Source organism: Triturus cristatus, chromosome 8 (assembly GCF_964204655.1).
Source record: "Triturus cristatus chromosome 8, aTriCri1.1, whole genome shotgun sequence".
In the NCBI taxonomy this organism is placed as follows: Eukaryota; Metazoa; Chordata; class Amphibia; order Caudata; family Salamandridae; genus Triturus; species Triturus cristatus.
In genome coordinates, this window is record NC_140591.1 from 810428473 (window position 1) to 810450910 (window position 22438).

The following is a 22438-nucleotide window of genomic DNA, read 5'->3' on the forward strand; positions in this document are numbered from 1 at the left end:
CATGACATGTGGGAAGAAGGAATAGTGTCAGTATTCTGGGTGGAGGTACCTCCACAACCATCAGTCAATAAGACTATTTTTTTTAACCTCCTGGACATATTCTCCCTGCCGGAGGATGGTTTGTGTGTCTTGCAGAGTGCATAGCCCCATGCCAGGTTTAAGTATCTTCCCACTACCAAGTGGCCTTTCATCTCCACTAATATTCCATGTAGGAGCCCACGAGGAAGGACTCCTGTTGGGTGTTAGGGGTGTAGAGGTTCAGGAAGATATACGATGTATGGTAGTGTGTGAGTAAGACTCTGATATGGCAGCCATCTCTATTTGTTTTGACCCTAGTCCTCTCTCCACCTGTGTGCTTCTTGAAAAAGATTGCTACTCCTGAGGTCTTTGTAGCAAGAGAACATCAGTGTTGCTTGGGGCAGAGTTTGTCACGCATGGGAAATTGGTCCTTCTGCAGGAGATGGTTTCTTGCAAGAAAAAAAACATCTAGATTATGCTTCCTCTTACAGCTCTAGGGTTTTGTCCTTTGTTTAGGGTTATTAGCTCTTTTGTATTCAAGGATAAACGTTTGAATGACACCTTGTTAGAAAAAGCTAATGGCTGCCTGCCCTAGAGAGCTGTGTGTCCTTACTAATTTCCTGCAGTGACGGCTCCACCGCTAAGGCAGAGGAGCATTGCCTCACTGCGCAAAAAGGAAAAATAAAATGACAATAACGTATCGTTATTGTCATTTTATTTTTCCAATTGCATACAGTCAGTGGCCTGTGAGGGGCGGGTGGGCTGCCAGAGTAGGGGAGGAGTGGTTTACACTCCCAGAGTGTGCATGAACTGTTTGGCTGGTCCTCTTGGGCCGACCAAACCGTTCATTCGCACTTTGCATGTTCCCCACCAGGCTGCATTACATAGCCTGGTAAGGAAAATGCACAGGCTACCTTTTCAAGTCTGAGCGTCGATTCACAGCCCTCAGACCAATCACAATGCTGCATTGCAGCGTTATGATTGACTCAGGGGAGCCTGTGTGCTGAGTGCCTTCTGCTGCTGGCCGGACTGCAGAAAGGAGGAAGGAAGGGCACGCGGGGAGGTGGCGGCCAGCCGGCCGGCCGTTCCATGGGAAAAATGTTTTTGTTAACCTCTACAGATTTGGTGTTTGTCGGTCCCTGCTGGACATCTTGAGCCCAGGTCCTCTTATTCAGTAACCTCCTCTGCGCTGCGAGGTCTCCAGCAAGTAGTCTCTATTTCTAGTCTGTTCAGTTGGCCCAGGTGTGGACCTAGTTCTGTTTTCCTTGCCCCAGTAGTACTGGAGTTCCTCTCATTTTAGGCTGCCATCTTGGACCCCATGGTCTTTCCCTGGCTATAGGTTTGTCCAAGGAATGCTCTCTATTCTGGATGATGGGGCCAGCTTCTCACAGGGGTCTTGGTCAGGCCTGCCTCCTGTCATTTAAGCGGGTTCATGCTGATACTGATGTACGACCCTTGCCAGTGTCTTGACTGATGTTCTTGGTTCAATCTGATGCGAACATTCAGGAGTTTATACGGCCCGTAGGCCCACTTACATAACCACACATTAGTAGGCCCTGCACTTGTCATTTGTAAAATAAAGAGTTGTTGGATCCCCTTTAGGTGCTCCCTCCTTATTTGAATATCATCTTCTTCTGGAGTCTGTTATCTGCTTCAGACATCTCAGTGAGGCCCCTCCTGCTTCCTCCATTGTTTGCTGGTGCAAGGAGTTGATCCACACCTCCTCTTATTTGCTGCCTCGGCTCAGTCACAAAGTCTTAGACCCCTCCTCCCATCTCAAGTCCCCTACTCATGGCTGGGGTCTGCAGCTACCTCCAGGGCTGGTGAGCAGCCCAACCCACTGCAGAGCTTTTTTTCTTCAGCCGGTCCGGGCGGCTTGCTTCTGTGTCCCAGCTCTCCCGCCAGCCTCCACTATGATCATGGTCCCCTGCACCTTTTCTCCTTCCCATCTCCCACATTTTGACATCTCATTCCATGCCCAGCCTTGACATTCCCTCCTTACCTTTTTTGTACTGCACTACTCCATCTGAAAGAGATAATTAGTTATAGATTCCTTATGGTAGAATTACCCCCAGGCGTCAGACTGTATCCGGAGAATTTTTTCGTCAGCATTACCCCAGCGCTTCGAAAGGTGGCGTCAGTTGGCTCTGCGTTCTTCGTTGGCGTTGTGGTCGCCGGGATGATGTCGCAGTAGCTACTTAGACGCCGCCCTCGCGCACTGATGTCAGTTCTTTCTTTTTCCACGCCAGCCAGCGCAGAGCCAGAGAGAGCAGTACCTCCAGTCACTTTTTGACTGACTTTTTTTGCGACTTTTGTCGACACTGTTTTTGAGTCTTTCGACTCTTGGTGCACGTTAGGGATGCCCGGTTTCAAGGCTTGCGGTTTCTGCTGAAAACTGATGTCGGCGACGGATCTGCACCGTTTGTGCCTGTGGTGCTTGGAACACGACCACGATCCCTTCGGGCCCTGCGGACTCGGCTGGGGGCCATGGGCCTTCGACGCCGGCGGCTCCGGCCCCGGCACCCAGGGTAACCTTGGATCCAGGCCTGAACCGGATCAGCGCCGGTCGACCTCATAACCCCTCCACCAGCGCCGATTCTACCGCCACCACACCCGACGCCGGTTGTGTCCCCAGCCGGCGTCGACCCCGGTCTCCACCTCAACGTGGACACGGAGCCGGACCAATGTCAACCAATGCCGGATCCGGCGCTGACGGGTACCTTTGTACCCCTGTTCTACCCTGGTTCTTTCAGGCCAGGTTGGCAACCAGAGGAGGGTGAGAACGACTGGGATGGGTCTGGAGACCCTTTAACTGACCAGTTGGAGTATGATCCGGACTGGAGAGAGGAGTTGGGGGAAGCCAGTGGTCTGGATACCTCCCCAGACGTGGCATGTTGTCTCCTCCTACCGTGGCTACGGAGGAGGGAGCTTCTTACTCAGTGGTGTTGTGTGGGACGGCCGAGGCTCTCAACCTCGAGCTACCTACAGTTTCGGTCAGCACTAACCTCCTGACAGAGGTACTTCAACCGGCGGCGAGCTCTTCGGAGCTCTTGCTGCTGTTTAATGAAACCCTAACGGACATCTTTTAGGGCACCTAGTCCAGGCCCAACACAGGCTCCTGTGGATAGGATGATTGCCCGGCGCCACCGCCCAGTTTGGGGCGACCCGACTTTCCGCTCCCAACACCCCACACCTGGGAGCTTGGTGGTCCAAGCCTCGACATCCAAAGGTGCATTCCCTAACGCTCCACCTGACAGGGAATCCAAAAAGCTGGACTATCTTGGGAAGAAGATGTTTTCTTCCTCCAGCTTTGGACTGCGGTCGGTAAACCCAGCATGTCTTTTGGGCCGTTATACCTACTCCATATGGGATACGGTAGCGCAGGTGCTGCTCCAGTGCCCGGAGGAGGCTCGGGTCGTGCTCACCCGCGCAGTCGCCGAGGGGAGAGACACAGCCAAATTTACCATATGCTGTGGACTGGACACCGCCGACTCACTGGGCAGAACGATTTCAAAGTCGGTAGCCCTTTGACGCTACACCTGGCTGAGGCTACCCTGATGGACATGCCCTTTGATGGCAGTCGCCTGTTCGGCGACAAAGCAGACAACAAGCTAGAGAGCTTCAAGGACTCTCGGGCTACCGCCAAGTCCTTAGGCCTCTCCTCCACCCATCCTGCGCAGTCTGATTTTCGCCCCTTTTGTGGCTATGGAAGGGGTGCCCTGCTACGTTCCACCCAGAGCTACAGGGCGGCGCAAGCTGCTCAGCCGCTGCGTGGCCGGGGACGTGGAACCTACCGTCGTGGGTCTGGGGGCCAACGAGCGGGCTAGTCCACCAGTGCCCCTTCTGCAGCAGCCTCCAAACCCTCCTAGTCCGACCTATCAAGGCCCTCGATTGCCAGTGGGTGGCAGGATTCGCCATCACCTCCCCCACTGGTGCACCATCACGTCGGACAGGTGGGTTTTGCAGATAGTCCGGAGGGCCTACTCCCTCTCCTTCGAGACTCCCCCCCCCCCCCTGTGTGGCAGAGGATACTCTGGCGCTTCTCCAGCAGAAAGTTACGGCTCTCTTGGCTAAAGGAGCCATCGCGTGAGTTCCTCCCCTAGAAGCAGGTCGTGGTTGCTATTCCCACTACTTTCTGGTGCCCAAGAAGGACAAAGCCCAGCGTCCTATTTTGGATCTCAGGATTGTCAACCGCTTTCTCCAGAAGGAGAAGTTCAAAACGTTGACGCTAGCTCAGGTTCTGTCTGCCTTCGACCCTGGAGACTGGATAGTAGTGTTGGACTTGCAGGACACTTACTTTCACACCCACGTCCTGTCGGCCCACTGGCGTTACCTGTTGTTCACGGTGGGCCACGAGCACTTTCAGTTTACCGTGCTCCCCTTTGGCCTTACCAGCGCCCCTCAGGTGTTCACGAAGGTTATGGCGGTGGTAACAGCTGATCTGCGCAGATCAGGGGTTCCAGTCTATCCCTATCTCGACGACTAGCTGTTGAAGGTGGACTCGCCCCAGGCAGTCGTCTCCCACCTCCAGACCATGGCGGACATTCTGCACTCGCTGGGGTTGACTGTGAATGTGCCAAAGTCACACCTGACTCTCTCTCAGAAGCTCCTTTTCATTGGAGCGGTTCTGGACATGACACAGTTTCGGGTTTATCCTCATGAGCAGCTAGTCTGGGATATTCGGGCTATGATTGTGATCTTTTGGCCTCTATCCCGGGTTTTGGTCAGAATGACCGTGAGGCTGCTGGCCCTCATGGCCTCCTGCATCCTGCTGTTAGATCATGCCAGGTGGCATATGCATGCCCTGCAGTGGGACCTGAAGTTCCAGTGGGCACAGCATCAGGGGAATCTGTCCGATTGCGTTCAGATCTCAGGGGGCACTGCACGTCAATTGCAGTGGTGGCTAACGAACCAGGATTGGGTCAACGGCAGATCCCTCTGCCTTCCCCAACCGGAGTACACAGTGGTGATGGATGCATCACATCGTGACGCACTCCTGAGGCGGAAAGCCGGGAGGCAGCTTATTTTAAAAATTGTTGTTGCTATTATTTCCGTTGTTTTAAAACTCACTTACCCTCACTTCTCACGCTTGTAAAGCGGACTCAGCGCTGTCCTGTAACTAGGCGTGGAACGCTTTCCAGCACCTCGCTCAGCCCGCAGGCCACGCCCCCTTCAGAGGCCACGCCCACCGACCGTCAGTCCATTCTTCTATAAATCATGTGCTTTCCTCGGAAGCGCAGCGGACGAGCGCAGTGGGCGCGACGATTGTGCGCCGAAGGCGCGCCAAAGGAAAGCCCGTCTGCGCCCGTCCACGACCGACCGGGACTAGGGGCACCTCATAATACCCAAACTTTCCATTACTCCAGGGCCGACCTTTTGGAGTGCAATAAGAACAATGATCATTTACTTCTATCAAAGGATACACTCCACCAGCTCTGTAAGCATGGTATCCTGAGCCAAGGCTGTCACCTTTCCACTCGTGCAGCATGTTTGGCTCCATCCAATCCACCCCCCAATTCGCTCGCTATCCTTTACCTCAACACCCGTTCCCTTGTCAAGCATCAGATGGACATCTTCCTGTTACTCGACACGGAGAAACCTGACATCCTTCTGCTGGCAGAAACGTGGCTATCTCCTACCTCAGCACCCGATATCATAGCAGCTCTACCACCTGACTACTATATTATCCAGGCAGACCGCGCCAGCGTGAAAGGAGGAGGTGGAGTTGCGGCGATTATCCACTCTAGCCTGGATGTCACTACTCTTACCTGTCTGACACTAGCCAACACAGATAATCTTGTACTAAAAATTGCCACTCCTCACATGACTATAGCATGTGTCCTATTGTATAGACCGCCCACCTCAATGCCATTGTTTCCCATGGCCTTTAGTGAGCAAGTTGCTAACCTAGCTTTGGATCACGCCAGGGTTATGTTAGTAGGTGATTTCAATTACTGGTACAAAGACCCATCAGAGGGCTCTCAATCGGCGGAATTGACTGACCTTCTGTCTAACCTCAACTTCAAGCAACTGGTGCTCTCCCCCACTCACGATAGAGGACACATATTGGATCAGGTGTGGTCTAATATCACTTGCGTGACCTCCCCGCTAACCTTGCCTTGTCTATGGTCAGACCATCTTATCCTTAAATTTAAGATTTGTGTTACTCACATCAGAACCACTGTGCCAATTGCCGGCAGATTAGCCATGAATTGGAACGCTATGGATAAGACTGCTTTTTTACAGTCATTAGCTAATGATGTCCCCGCCTTGGACAATGACATAAATCTGTCAGTATCTTCTCTAACCGACTGGCTACAAGCGGCCAGCAATCTCCATGCCCCGCACAAAAGAATTAAACTTGCACGGATGCCAATAGATGGTTTTCCGCCGACATGAAAAGCAGGAAACTGACTCTCCGTCATCTTGAGCGCTTGTGGCGCCGTGATTATGACATTGAGGGAAAAATTAAATATACTAGGGCGAGGAAGGAATATATGAATGCCATCTCTGCAGCAAAGGTGGAGTATTTCTCTTCTCGTATTCTAGACTCATCAAACAAATCTAAAGATATCTTCTCTGTCTTTAATGAACTGACCAACTTGGAGAATGTCCGTCCTAAAGTAATCCCCACTCAGTGTCTGTGTGACTCACTGAATTCTTACTTTAGTGACAAAATCACAGACATAAAAACTAGCATTCCCCAATCAAAGACCCTAATCACGACCGGCATGACAATAAAGACTGGCTCTGCCACCCTTACCAATTTTCAACCCATAACTCATGGCCAGCTCTTGGAATTAATGATGAGAGTCAAATCTGGCTCCCCACTGGATATCTGTCCCCCTCGTATCTTGAAAGAATGCTTTTCCACCTATCCAACCCCTGTTCTTGCCCTTCTAAATGACTCCCTCTTGTCGGGCATAGTCCCGTCCGCTTTCAAAGAAGCCACGGTCATACCTCTATTAAAAAAACCCGGGGCGGATCCTGGATGTAAGGCAAACTACAGGCCCATCTCCTTATTGCCTTACTTGGCAAAAATTCTAGAGGCACACGTGGCGAAAACTCTCTCTAATTTTTTGGAGGAGTCCTCCTGCTTTGACCCTCATCAGGCTGGATTCCGGCCTGCACACTCTACGGAGGCAGTGGTCACTGCAGTTCTGGACACACTTCGAGACTGCGCAGATAGACATTCTCCCCAGGCCCTGGTGCTTTTGGACCTGTCGGCCGCGTTCGACACGGTCGACCACAACATCCTGGTCGACCGTGTCGGACAGGCCGGCATACAGGGCGTGGCGGCCTGCTGGTTGAGGTCCTTCTTGGAGGATCGCTCCCAAGCGGTGCGTCTGGGGGACTTGATCGGTGTTAAACAGTCCATCTCATGTGGAGTGCCACAGGGTTCCTCCCTGTCACCCCATCTTTTTAACATATACATACTCCTCCTTATACAAACCTTGAGGGACAAACAGGTGAGAGTTTTTAATTATGCAGATGACCTGCAGCTACTCTTCACCATTGATAATTCCGACAAATCTATGAGTCATTTCCAGTCAACCATGAGGTTTATTAAATCCTGGATGGATCAAAATCAGCTGAAACTAAACCCAGGTAAAACCGAACTGGTACTGACTGGGGACAGTGCTAAGTACTGGGGTTCTCACTATTGGCCTTCAGATCTGGGTCAAGCTCCGCAACCATCACCATCGGCTAAAACGCTTGGAGTCATTGTGGATAGTGACCTTTAACTAAAAGCACAAGTGGGACAAGTGGTCTCCAAATGCTTTAACCAGCTAAAAAAAATCAGGAAGGTCAGGCGACTATTAACGCCAGAAGCTATTACCCAGGTTGTGATCGCCACTGTTCTGTCCCATCTGGATTACGCGAATGCCATCTACCTGGGTCTCCCAAACTATTTACTCAAGCGTCTCCAGATGGTGCAGAACTATGCTGCTAGGTTGATCCTGAAGCAACCAAGGTGGCAGGCGGCGACTCCCCTCCTCATCAAGCTGCATTGGCTTCCGGTCATACAACGTTGTTCCTTCAAAGCAGGTTGTATGATCTTTAAGTCACTACACGGCAAAAGTTAATCAATTAATCACCAGATACGTTCCCTCCCGTAACCTTCGTTCACTCCACCTAGGCCTTCTCCAGACCCCTCCCTTTAAACTTAAATGTTCTGGTGGACGTAGATTTGCCATATTGGCCCCCTGCCTATGGAACACCTTTCCCCTGGAAATCCGGTCCTGCCAAGATCTCTTACCTTTCCGGAAAGCACTGAAGACCTGGCTCTTTAGACAAGCTTTTTAATCCATCTTTTCTACCTTCGATTGTGTTACTGTCAATTTTAGCGCCAAGAAACTAATCAGTGTTAGTGCGCTCAATAAATGATTTCATAACATAACATAACATAACATAACATCTGGGCTGGGGTGGCCACATGGAAGAGGCGGAGATTAGAGGCCTCGGGTTTCCGGCGCAGTCTGGACTCCACATAAACCTTCTAGAGCTTCTGGCGATCCGTCTTGCACTAAAAGCATTCCTTCCCTCTGTCCGGGGAAGAGTAGTGCAAGTGTTCACAGACAACACCACGCCATGTGGTACTACAACAAACAGGGCGGTGTGGGGTCGTGGACCCTCTGACAAGAGGCTCTCTGTCTCTGGACAAGGCTGGAACATCAGGGCATATTCCTGGTGGTTCAACACTTGGCAGGTTCACTGAACGCCAGGGCGGACGAACTCAGCCGCAGATGCATGATGGATCACGAATGGCGTCTTCACTCAGAGGTGGCGCAAGGTCTCTTTCAGCAGTGGGGAGAGCCTTGGTTAGATCTAGTCGCCACCGAAGAGAACGCGCAATGTCAGCAATTGTGCACATTGGAATTTCCAAGGTGGCACTCACTAGGCGACACTTTCCGTCGCAAGTGGAGTTGCGGTCTTCTATACGCCTTTCCGCCTATAAAACTTCTGCCCAGAGTGCTGAAGAAGATCAAGCGCTACCGGGCCCAAGTCATCCTTATGGCCCCGGATTGGGCATGAAGAGTCAGGTATCCTGAGCTGTTACACATGGTCATCGATCCTCTGATCCGACTTCGCAGCAACGGGAGACGGTCCTCCACCCAAACTTGTCCAGTCTCCACCTCCTTGCGTGGAGATTGAGCGGCAACAGTTGACAGCGTATGACCTTCCTCCCGAAGTCTGTGATGTTATCTTGGCAGCCAGGTGTCCCTCCACTAAGACGGTATACTTCTGCAGATGGAACAAATTTGTGGCATGGTGCACAGCAAAGGATGTGGATCCCCTTTCTGCCCCTCTTTCTGAGGTTCTCTTGTTCCTCCTTTCTTTGGCCCGGCAGGGCTCTGCTCTGGGCCCTGTAAAGGGCTATCTCTCAGCCATTTCAGCCTTTCTTAGGCTTCCTGATCAGCCTTCTCCTTTCAAGTCCCCCGTTGTAAATCGCTTCCTTAAGGGCATTACTCATCTTTTTCCTCCTGTTCCCTTCGTAATGCCTCAGTATGACTTGAACTTGGTTCTTACGTATCTTATGTGCACTCCCTTTGAGCCGCTACACAACTGTCCTTTCAGGCTTCTGACTTTAAAAACGGCCTTTCTGGTGGCTATTACCTCTGCGTGCAGGGTGGGTGAGCCTCAATCGCTTTCTTCCAAGCCTTCTTTTCTGGCTGTTCAGCCGGACAAGGTCGTCCTCAGAACTAGACCTTCCTTTCTTCCCAAGGTGGTTGCTTCTTTCCACATTGGTCGAACCATCACTTTGCCCATCTTCTTTCTGCTTTCGCATCCTTCTAAGGAGGAAGAGAGGCTCCACCGTCTAGATGCAAAACGTGTGCTTTTCTTTTATTTGGATCGCACCAAACAATTCCGGGTGGATGACCAGCCGTTTGTTGGCTACGTGGATGCTAAGGAAGGTCGTGCCGTGCACAAACGGACCGTCTCCAGGTGGGTCATTTTGTGCATCAAAGCTTGCTACTCTTTGGCAAAAAAGGAGCCTCCACTAGGACTGCACTCCCATTCCACCAGGACGACGGTAGCTGCAACTGCTTTGGGACGGGGAGTCCCCCTTAACGACATCTGTCAGGCATCTACGTGAGCATCTCTGCACACGTTCACAAAACACTACTGCCTGGACAGCCAAGTCCCGAGAGACGGCTTCTTTGGCCGTTCAGTTCTCCAGGACTTTCTGGTGTGAACTTAGTTCGCAGACCCACCTCCTGGGTGGTATTGCTGGGGTATCTATTCTAGGGGAAGGAATCTATAACTAATTGTCTCTTTCAGATGAACTAGTTATTTACCTACGGTAACAATATATCTGTCAGAGACGTAGATTAATTATTACTGCCCTACCCATCCTCCCAGTTCTGCGAACTGACTTCTAGGGTCAGGGAGTCCCTTTCAGGGCCCTAGTTTTGTGCACCAATGGTCAGTGTCTTGCATGGCTCTGCACTTCTGGCGTGGAATGTCGTGTAAAAAAACTGACTTCAGCGCACGAGGGCGGCATCTAAGTAGCTACCGCGACGTCATCCTAGCGACCACAAAGCCAGCGCCACCTTTTGACGCGCAGGGGTACTGCTGATGAAAAATTCTCCAGATCCAGTCTGACGCCTGGGGGTAATTCTAAGGTAAGGAATCTATAACTAATCTACATCTCTTACAGATATATCGTTACCGAAGGTAAGTAACTTGTTCTACTCTTTGGCAAAGAAGGAGCCTCCAGTGGGGTTGTGCGCCCATTCCACCAGGGTGATGGCAGCTACCTCTGCTTTGGGACCGGGGAGTCCCCCTAAATAACATCTGTCAGGCAGCTACGTGGGCATCACTGCACATGTTTACGAGACACTACTGCCTGGACAGCCAAGTCTGGAGAGGCGGCTTCCTCAGCCGTTCTGTTCTCCAGGACTTTCTGGGGTGATCTTGGTTTGCAGACCCACCTCCGGGGTTGGTATTGCTGGGGCATCTATTCTAAGGTAAGAAATCTATAACTAACTGTTTCTTTCAGATGAACGTCGTTACCGAAGGTAAGTAACTTGTCCATTTTTTCCTCTTTCTATGCGTCACTAACTTTTAGAGTACGTTTTGTTTCGATGTCTATTGCTTTTATGCACCCTAAATGTGATTTTCCTTTGATGTCTTTTTTTGGCCAGCGCCTCTTTTTCTCCCTTTACCCTGTTTTTCCTTGTCTCTTTTGTTTTCTCCACTAGGTCACCAATATTTTCTTTATTTTAATACATCATAGTTTTTAAAGTTAGTGGTCTTGTGTTTGATGTGGATTTCAGGATTGTCTTTCTTTGTGCTTCATATAATTCATAGTTGGATCAATTAGATCATGAAATTCAGATTGAGTACTGACTGGCTTCTTGGTAGGAATCTTGTAGGACATGAACGTCTGGATAGTGAAGACTACATGTATGCCTCATAATTCCTTTTTTCGGTGTTTGTAGAATTTAATGAACTAGAACTTGTGTCTGCGTTCCTTGAAGAGCAAGAGAAATACATTCATTGTTAAGGCCACAGTTTGGCTGTAGCAACACAGTTATTTTTCCACTGCTTCTCTTTTAACACTCTATTAAGGAAATTTAGTGTTGTTTCGCTTAGGCAAACCCATTTAGACCCAAAACCCTCTATGTAAGAAGTAATGAGTTGTGTTCAGGAGATATTGAACAATTGTATCTTATATTTCACCTCTGTTTATTCATACGTGAACCTTTATGTCTATGATTGAATTATGTTACATATGTAAGACTCCTACAGTAAATATCATTTTGTATTCCTGTATTACAGTTTTCTGTAGTCTGACCTGTAAAAGTGTGCCTACATGGTTTGTTGTTAGTCACGTAGTTTGTTTTACTGATCCTTATTCTATCTCCTTGTTTTAAAGCATTACGTAAGAGGAAAATGGCATTTGTACTTTGACAGTGTTTCTCTTTCCAGTTCAACACTGTCACTGGTTGGTGAATGTTAGCAACTATCACGCAGTTACGTTGTAGGAATTTTACTTCATTGAGATGGGTCTACAGTTTGGTCGAAAAGCCTCCAGTGCTGTTTATAATATTGTCATTTCTCCTTAATTGTGACACTTCATTAATAAGTGAGTGTGTCTTATCATGTGTTTAGATTTCAGGTTAAGGTGTTTGTTCCAAGTGAACTCTTCCAATGTTTCATGATAAATTTATTATTTGTAGGAAAAGTGATTTATCATCATTTTGGGCTGATTTGGTATTATGATGTGTTTGGTGTAGTCACAAAGAACGTGTGCTGGTTCAGCAGATCTATTATTCTACACCAGTGCAATACAATGTTGTCACTATTGTGTGTGGATGTCCAGGTTACTAACACAGGGATAAGATTGTTTTTTATTTTTTTGTCAAGAATTAGGGTGATCAGTTGTGTGTTGGTTGTGTTGTAGAAGACTTAAAATGCACCAGAGCTATGGTTATAAAAAGTTGTTCAGACAGTTCACTTCTGTTAAGGTGCGTGACAGCGTATGTGTTCTCCAGTCTTCAAATGAGACAGTAGTGGGACTGTTGGTAAACTGGGTTGGAGGAGAGAGGCTATGTGCCACAGCTGCTAGGGTCTGATGTCAAGGTTTTTTTAAATACTTCTTTTACTATATTGTTTCCAACTGGTCCCTTTGAAGGGGAATAGCACAATTGATACAACAACTTGAAACCATACCACCCCCCGTCCCCGACTTCTAAGTACTTGCCTTCCCTCATCTCAAGGCTGGACATGGCCAGGCACAGCAGCAGACCCACAGCCTTCCCTCTGTGTGGTCAACATGATATTGTTTACGTAGTTCTGCCATATGTCTCATATTTTGTTACATTTCTTTGGTCACCTCCTCGCTTTATAAAATCTCTTCTGCTTGCAGACACCAGTCCATATTCCTTGCTGAGTCTGTCACATTTGGCGTTTTCTGCACACCCCAAAGGTGGATTATGCCTCTCCTGGCCACCACCATGGCAATGTTGCACCACAAAAGAGTATAGTTAGGTAGGGTTGTGTTGCAGGGAAACTTAAAAATGAAGAAAATGACAGACTACTCTTGACAATGTGAAAACAGCTTTTACTGTCGCTGCTGGGAGTACGACCATCTTCATACAAGTAAACAGCCGGTCTCAGTTTCCTGCTTCACAGGCAGCTATTTTTAAACACAGTTGAACAATGTTAGTCACAAAAGTTCAAACAATGAATTACTAGGCAGTTACACATTGGTACACATTAGTTATGGAAAAACGTGAGGTCACCTGTTAATCTAGAGTTTATCCTTATTCTCTACATATCCTTTTTTGCAGTTCCAACAATGCTTAACAAACAAAGTGTTCTTCTAATTTTGAGTGCATGTGTATTAGGGTTGGATGCATTTTCTTTTGTGTGTGTGCTCTATCATTGTGCTTCTAAGACCGCTTATCATATTCTGTGTGTTCTTGGCTAATTCAGTATTCTGCTCCCCTTTTCTTCAAGTTTGTCAAACATGGGTTTTCCTTTAACTATGACTTTACAGGTTCTCAAGTAAACTCTTCACCTCTTTTTCATCAGCACGAGTTTTTGGCCTGCACTGCTCATTCACCACGCATAGCTGTGTGATGCTCTCTGCTGTCGCACTGTGTTTTCATATTTTATTTCTTCCATAATGACTTGTTCCACCCAGATGTCCAGAGTCGCCATTGCTGTTGTGAAATGTGTTTCCTCTCCCATGGCCTCCTTTTCCCGTTGTATCCTATACCGAAATGGTTGGATGTGCGGACAGTCCCATAGCATATGCAGCTATAACTCGGCATTTGTAAAGTGCAAACTAATCACCCTAAGGGTCTCAAAGCGCTGAGGGATGTCTGTAAGATTAAGCTAGCTATTGCCCAGAGTGACTTTTGCTGGGCTGAGCTGCTGCCGGCGATCGAACCGTGAGCCCCTCCCCTGCTCCAGCGTCAGCCGCCCTGGCTGCTTCTCCACACCTCTTCTCTAGGTAGCAGTAGGGTTCCCAGGAGGCCGCAGCCTTTGAGACATGTTGCCATGTTTATTTTGCCCTTGTGTTGCAGTCATGTTCTGGTGCAGTATGCCCAGTGGAAGATTTTTGGTTGCTCCAGTCTGAGCCCCGCCCGTATTGCCACCTCTGTGGGGTATCTGCACACCTCCGTGGGGTATCTGCACACCTCCCCCGGTCTGTGTTGTCCAGAATTCTTTAATCTCGCTCCCACCGGTCTCGGAGAGGCGTGAGGAGGGTGACTCCATGCGTTAAGTGTGTTCTATAGATTTCTGAAGTTCCCTACTCAAGTAGTGGGTATGTGAGTTTTCAGAATTCTAGCAGAGCTTCATCCTCAACCTTTTCAATTTTTTTCCTATACTTGGCGAGTGCATGTCTCACCTGAAGGTATCTGGGCCTCCGAGTTTCCGCTAACTCATATTTTGCCTGGAGTATAGCAAAGGATACCGTGTTATTCTCCCCTCCCCCCCCCCCCAATATGTCTCCCAGTAATGAAAAATACTGAGAAAGTCCCACTGCCTACAGCAATTGAGGCGTCTGAGATTCTCCAATAACTTTAAGTCCTATTACGTGGTTTCCATTGTCAGTTTTGTGCCCCAGCCTAGTTTTTGGTTGACTTTCCTCCATACCGCCAGTACCGTTTCCGTGGGGGTCAGGAAGGGTCCCAGTTTCTGTCTGTCATAAAGGCAAGCCACTTATCCTGTCCCCCCATTGCTTGTTGGTCTGAAAGCAGTGTTGGTTCTTGTTGTGTCGAGAATGCCCATTCATTTATTGTGAACAGTTGGGCCACCCAATAGTAGAGCTGCAGATTGGAGAGAACTGTACTGCCCTCTTATGCCCCCTGGCGGACTGCTGAAAGGCTATCCTCGAAGTTTCCCCTGCCCACAGGAGCAGTCTGGTCACTCTGTCAACAGCCTGAAAGAATCTGCTGGGTACTTCGTGTGACGTGTTTTGTAACATGTAGAGAATTTTAGGAAGGGATATCATCTTAAATAATGTGACCCTGACCTGCAGTGATAATGGGAGGCATCGCCAAAGGGCAGATAATCCGTCCCAGTTTGGCACTGTGAAATCTTGTTGGATCTTTGGTGAAATAAATTCCAAAATATTTGAAGGCCTCTGGAGATCACTGTATAGGGGGCCCTTCAACTCAATAGCTGGTTCCCATTGTGTAATTGGGTGGAGAATCGATTTGTGCCCAAGACCCGTGAACCTTTCAAAAATCCATGTAATATCCAGTTGTCAGGGGATTGAGCCATCTGGGTTGACCAAATACAGAAGCCATATACGGAGATTCTTTCCTCCCACTCCAGGTTCTAGTGTATGCCCCGCACCTGCGCATCTTTCCTAATCCAGCATGCCAGGGACTCCACTGCCAGGGCAAACAGGAGGGGAGATGGCGGGCATCACTGTCTGGTTCACCCATGTATGGCAAACTCCCTGTAGAGCACTCCATTAACCCAGACTCTCACAATTGAGTCAGTGTATAGGCGGTGAACCCATGTGTAGAGCTCTGGACCGGGTTTCATTCTCTTGTCAATGTTTTGAAGCATGTTGGTTGTTGTTTGCCATGTAATACTTGGTGGGGTGAGCGCGAAATTAGCATTACAAAAATTGTGTGTTTAAGTTAGACTAAGTAAGCCACAAAACTAATTTATGGGCCACGAGCCCGATTGTATTGAAAAAGTGGCTTAAAAAAGTTGCACTGTGCACTGCTTTAATCTTTTCGTATAGTCAGTGTTTTCCTCTCCATATAATCATCAAAATGTGCCCTGATCATTTGTTTATTTTCGCTATAACAATTTACTAGCTCATACTTGCTGCCAGAGGAAAACACACACATAATATTTCAATGTGTTTGGTAGTAGAACTGTGTTTTAGTCATATTTTGCAGCAACTGTTGTTTAGTAAATCAATGTCACTTCCACATGTATGTAGGCTAAAGGTTCTACTTGTTGACTAATTTTGAGAGGGTTTCTAGAGTGATTTTTTTCATGTAATTAAACATTCGAATGATTATTGTTTTTTATTAATGCAACGTTAGGACTCCCACCAATAGTGCCGCTTAACACCATGTTTAGAGCCTGGTTCTCTGCTGCAGACATGCTATAATAACTTTTGTTTTGGGGATGTGTGCCAATGCTTTTTTTCTTATTCATAGATACAGGCTCTATATCAGGCTATTGTCAAACTTTGAACTTAGAATGTTTTTTTATGATTCTCTCCTGTCTTTAAATCTGTGCAGTCCCTATGACAATTTGCTGTTTGACTCAATTGTCTGGCTAACTACTAAAATAGGCCTTAGCTTCCATTGGCTATATTGAGTCACATTTGTTTGCATTTTGTTTACAACTCTTTTTATTAAAGTTTTTTGCAATTTGCACAATGTATCATGAATACAAAGATTCCCACGTTTTAGCTGTTAAAATGCATTTGAAAAGAACAGTTTACAGGTTCCTTTCCTCGCGTGTACCAAAGGGGGTTTCGAATTTAGTCTGAGCAATAAGGAGGCACACATTTGTCTGGGTCATGGGTGAATCTGATGATCATATGGGCAATACTGAGAAAATGAACCCCTACCTTTTGGGGTGTTGAGCTGAGGGATGTGTGTGCTAAACAAACAGCAACTATAGGGTTTGGGGGGCCATGGAGAAAAATGAGCGTATGTAGTGCGTAATGTATTGAGAGAATGGCGACAGTTGGGGAGGTTGAGGTGGTTGGGGGTGCAGTCCCATGCCAGGTCAGCGGGCAGCAGTTGCGCTCTCATCTGCCTGCAACTTCACATTTGTTTGCATTATGATTATTTTGAATTGAGTAGACTATTTTTCCCTTCTGTAATGAGTTCTAAATTTTAAATAAGCTTTTGCGGTTTGTACTTGAATCTTGTGCCGGGTGGGTTTTCCTGTGTGGATTTCCTATGTGGGTTCTCTGGGTTTCCTTATAATTTAATGTCTAGAGCTCTCATCCTTTGGGACTCACGCATAGCCCTGATCCATCCAGTTGGCCCTTTTAATTGCAAAAAGTGCTGACACTGGCCCGCCTTCTCCTTCAAGGTGGGTACTCAGTGAAGGCCTTTAATGTGCTGCATCATCCTCACTGAGGGCTACAGGTGGGAGCTTCTATTAAATCTGAAGGTTCCTGCTTCAAATTTGTGAAGGATTCTTCTGCTTTTTGCCGCTGATATTTGCACAAATATCATGGAATTTCATGCATTGAGATGGCCGAGGCAGAAGTAAATGTCTAAAAGTAAATGTTCCTTGTCATTTTTATTAATCGTATTACGAACTCATAGCGTTTTATGCACGTTTATTGCCTGCTACTAGATGTGCTGAACGGCTATTTCTGCTTCATGTTTATATGCAACGTATGTATTTTTTTTCTAAATATTTTAGCCTCTTATTTGCATTCTTCTGTCGATTATCTTTTTGTTTTGACCCTAACTATTATTATTGCTTTTGTTAGTGCATATGCACTGGGCTTTTTCCTTTTGGTATCCCTCAATGTTTATTGCTTTTAGCTTTACCACCTGTTGAGCATTACATTTAAAGAACGAGCCTAATTTTGGCCGTGAGCGGCGGGCCCGTCCACAGTCTTTCAGGGTGGGGGAGTTCATCTCCTCCGCTCAGGCCAGACTAGAAGAACACTGCTAGCCCTGTAGTGATCTGTGTGCCTTTCGCAGGATCCCCTGCCACAGTGGCGTCTCTGAAGTTACTGATAGTTTGCTACACAGCCGCCATCAATTATGAAGACGCATACTAAACTCTTGTTTTCCCAGAAGAAACACCCTAAAGGGGGCAGTTTTCTCCCAGTGTGTGGGGCTCATAAGTTTTTCTTCTGTCCATCCCTACCACGTTTCTCCTGGCAGTGATTGACAAAAGAAAAAGATGTCAGACTTTTTGCTCTAAATGCTGAGAGTTGATTTCCTTACTTGGATGGCCCTTTCTCCATCAGGCAGTTCAAGTAAGGTGTTCCAACAGCAGAGGTACCGCCGCCAGTAAGCTGATAGTCTGACCAAGTCAGCATAGAGCAATTCAACAGTGTACTCCATCCAGTTTGTAATGGTGTATCCTGTCTGTCAAATTCTTAATCAAGTTTTGAACCTTTTTGGTTGTTTACTCTCTCTCTTTGTTTTTATTTTGCATGAAGCAATTGACTCTTTCAGTTTGTTTACTCTACCTGCGTTGGGACAGTTGGTGAATGAGATGATGTCCATGAGTGAAATCATTAAAATAAGACTGGAGCAACCAGGACTTGTTGATTGAATTCTCTCTTGATGCATAACTCTACCAGATGAAGAATGGTTTCATTTGATTCCTCTTCTCTTACATTGATGGCAGAACCGGCTGCGTAGCTGAGCCATAACTCAACCCACATAAATCTCCTGCCTATATCTTGATGTTTAATTGCTAATTCTCATTTTTTCTTGTTCTTGGTATGCATATCATAATGTCAAAACTTGCTGGAGGAACTGCTTAGTTCGTTAACAGCGTTGAACAGTGCTACAATGCCTGCTTGGTATATGCAAAATACGTTATTGAATATGATATTGTGGGCCACAGCCTGTCAATTTAAACTTGCTGTATTTTACCATTATTGGTTTTATTACCAATTGTAATCTATGGTGTTTTGTTAGGTAGATATTGTGCTCAGCGCCATTTCTGGTTCCTTACTTTTGCCTTTTCTTAACATTTGTTTTCATTGGTACTTTTAAATGGGGCTTAGATATGGGATTCATATGTGTTATTTTTCTATTTGACTTTTTCTGCGGTTTGGTGTGAAATATGGAAGTATAGTTTTTTAATAAAAGTATTGAATGGAATTTGAAAGGGGTTTAATAATATGGGAAGGGGCAAACGCATGAAATTGAGAACGGATTTTGTTTGTTCAGAAGTCTTCCCTGCTGAAGTTTGAGACCTCAAAGTTTAAACACAATGTCTAGGTAGGCCTAAAGGACCATAGTTCTTTAGGTGGCAGATTTAAGAGGTTTATGGTGAGAGAGTCAGGATACTATATTGCCTCTGGCTGGGGATTTGAGTGCACCCAATTTATAGAGACTTCACTTTATGCTCTGTGTTCATGACTTGTGATTTCCTTAATTGATAATAAATACAACTGATGTCGAAAATAATCTTGAAATCCTAATTTATTTACTTTGATATACCCTTTGTGAGTTTACTGAAAGATGCCTTTAGAACTTTCTGGGGAGAAGATTTTTAATAGAGAAAAAGAACTGGAATACCATTTGGGAAAGTATGAAAGTTACTCAGACACGCAAGCTGCTGTCCTACATGGAACCAAGAAATATATTGAGTCAAAATCTAAAAATTATGTGGGGAAGGTCTTGAGAGGTTAGAAAGTAAGGTAAGTCATGTTGACGTTGAAAGAGACACTTGTAGGAGAGGCAACAACATCCAATATAAAATTAATACTTTTCACAGTAAGTCCTCCAAATGTGCCATGTTGTTTGTCAAGCATAAGTAGTGAGAAAGAAGCAAGGGAATTAGAAACTCATGGCTGACAGTGAGACAATTGGATGGCAACATGATAAATCACACATTAAGGAATGAATGTAGGCATTACCAATTTGAATATGGCGCTTTCTAAACTCCGTTTGTTAACAAAACCGTATATATTACATAAATGAGAGATTTCTCAAGGGTATCAAAATGCCATTTGTTTTGGAGTCCAGTAAAATAATTACTTGACGGCTTAATAGATTTCTTATAATGGCATTGGAATATCAACTTTCGGAGAGGGGCCTCACATCCAAGACCTTAGGATTATACTGTCTAGTGTTTCCCAAACTGCAAGTCTTTCCTCATGGGGATGGTGTTTAGAAAACCCTCTCACTTTGCAGTCATTAAAAAATCACTCTCCTTGTGTCCATTAAAGCTAGGTAGGTCGCAAAAGTTGTCAATATGAAAATTGGGTTGTGGTTCTAGAACTATTGGAAATCACTGATCTATTTTTACGAGGAATTTAGGTCTGGGCTGGCGGCGATCCTTGCAAAATTAAAAGAATGTTACATTAGAAGCACAAATAAAATTGCATAAAAAAACATCATGGTGAAAGAGGAAAGACCCAACAATATAACAGGCACATTTTTACTATGAAATGTTGTTTTAACCATCCCTCCAAAGTAATCATCCCTCAAGTAACAAGACTGGCATCTCAAGCAACCATTCCTATAATTCAGCGAATAACCCCCAGAACACAGGACACACTGAGTTATGTCAGACAGCTGCCATAATTAATAAATTTCCTCTTTACAGAACCGTACGTATTATAAAAGTGTTAAATCTCAAGTGAAGTGCCACGATTAGTCAAATACACAAGGACGTTCTGTGCTTCATGTTATCTCAGTGTATGACATACATGGTTTAAATTGTGATCTGTAACATATATTTGTGCCTTTATATTTAATGTCAACTTGAAATATTCAATCTTCAGTGTACTAAAAACCATTTAATGTTGACTCCTAAAAGAGGAAAAGTACTCAGATGTCTGTAATGACAAAAAAGCTATTTACAAAAAAACCTCAAAAATGTGAATTTGCGATTCACATGCCTTTATGCCTCATTCCATCTAAGACCACATTATATACTGTGCCTAGTAATAAAGCTGAAAAAGGGTTATTTTTGCTGAGTTACAAGATGGGGTGAAACCGGAGGCAGACCCACTAGTCATACCATTATTAATTTATTATTGATATTATTTTGGGAAGCACTTTAGGTTGCTTTTCATCCCCTTCAAAGTAATTTAGGATGCAAGTTAGTTAGATACTTGGAGGGTGGGCCATTGATACGAGCAAGCAGGTCTGGCCAGGGTGTCTACCAAGCAGTCAGTTACTCTTCTTGTCTTGAAGACCTCAATATGTCCTGCCTGGTTGTGTTACCATAGCCTTGAACATGGAGAGATTGAATGGAGATGGTGAACTCTTATTTTATCTGTTGTGTCAGCAAATTTTTCATCTGCATCCGAAGAGCCAGCTTTCAATATTCATCACACCGCAATTGTGTGTCTGGAACCACCAGTGCAATCTGAAGCCTCTTTCTACTGCTGAAACATTATAGTGTTGGAAATCAATTTTTCACTATTGCCTTTTTGCACTGACATAGCAATCGAACCCGCTGCTACTCCACCTCCATTCACTCCCCACGGTCCTCTGCCTCTAGCGGGTCTGAGCTCAGTGGCATTGGACAGGACGGCATGTGCACAACCTCTGCTGTATGTGAGTAGCCTGATGCTGTGCATCCCACTCCTTTCGACAGAAGGGAACAGCAGTGAGCGATTTCAAGCATAAGGTAAAGTAGGGTGGTCAAGCTGCACCTCCTTCTGATTGTTGCTACCCCATGTGTCCCCTCATCGCACTGTTGTTTTTGTGGACATTTGAGAGCAATGCATCTACAGAATGTGCAAGGCTCGACCACTAAGGGTTCTAAGAGCATGATGGCAATTTGAGGTCCATGCATTTCTATCTACTCTCGTCCTATGATGCTCTTAAAACTAATGGAAATAGCAAAGTGTCCCTGGTGATATAAATGAAACATAAAGTTCATGTTTGAGGGAGAATCGCGGGCATTTTGAGTGCTAATGAAATGTCTGTCTTGAAATTGACAGTACACTGCTATGTGCCTTTTTTCTTGTAAATACGTGTGGCACTATCGAAACTTACCAGAATCCCATTATCAGTGTAATGGTGCACTAAAAATTGTTCATTGCCTTAACTTAGGCAAATAATTGCTCATAAACCATTCTCTAAAGTCATATATAGACTCCCTCTCGTTTGATGGCTTTGATTCGTAAACCCTTTGTTAGATTACTTTTAGTACCTCTCTTTTGTTTAATAGTGTGGCCTTGCGCAGGGACATCGCAGAAGAACGGGAACCAAATGTCAGATGCACAGAAGTTTCAGTTGTAAAGTGCCATCAAAGTAAATGTTTATGTAAACTGGCTGTTCTCCAGCTGCTGTGAATGTAGAACAAGACAGTACTTCAGAAAGTTTTCTGAATATGAGCTGCAACGCAATGCCATTCGGTTTAATTAGCGTTTCTGTTTAATTAAGATAACAATGCCGAACCCTTCACTAGGACATACACGAATAAGTTACTTGTTGCTCCTTGGGGAGGATATTATAAGCTGAGCCCTGATGTGTGGGTTGGAAAAGTGTCACTGGAATTTATAAGCGCCATTTGTCTAATTGCAGTAAATGTAGCATATCCAAGCGGGTTTAAAAGTTGGAGGGCTGTTGCGTGCTCGAAAGGACTTGAAAGCTTGGTACCTGAGGCAGCTGTTCACAGGTGTTGCCCATCTCCCCAGAGATGGCTAAAAGGCTGTGTTGTTGGACCCTGTCTTAAAGCTGAGGCGGTAAACATGACAGGTTGTTGGGTGCCATCTGTTCAAAAGGACGGCCGCCTTGTACGCCTTAATGAA

General features: G+C 46.1%; 1 protein-coding gene across 1 annotated transcript in view; it reads left to right on the forward strand.

Annotated features, from left to right (window-relative positions):
* Positions 1 to 22438, forward strand: part of PCCA (propionyl-CoA carboxylase subunit alpha) — a 2516110-nt gene that overhangs the window by 1810218 nt on the left and 683454 nt on the right. The window lies entirely within an intron of this gene.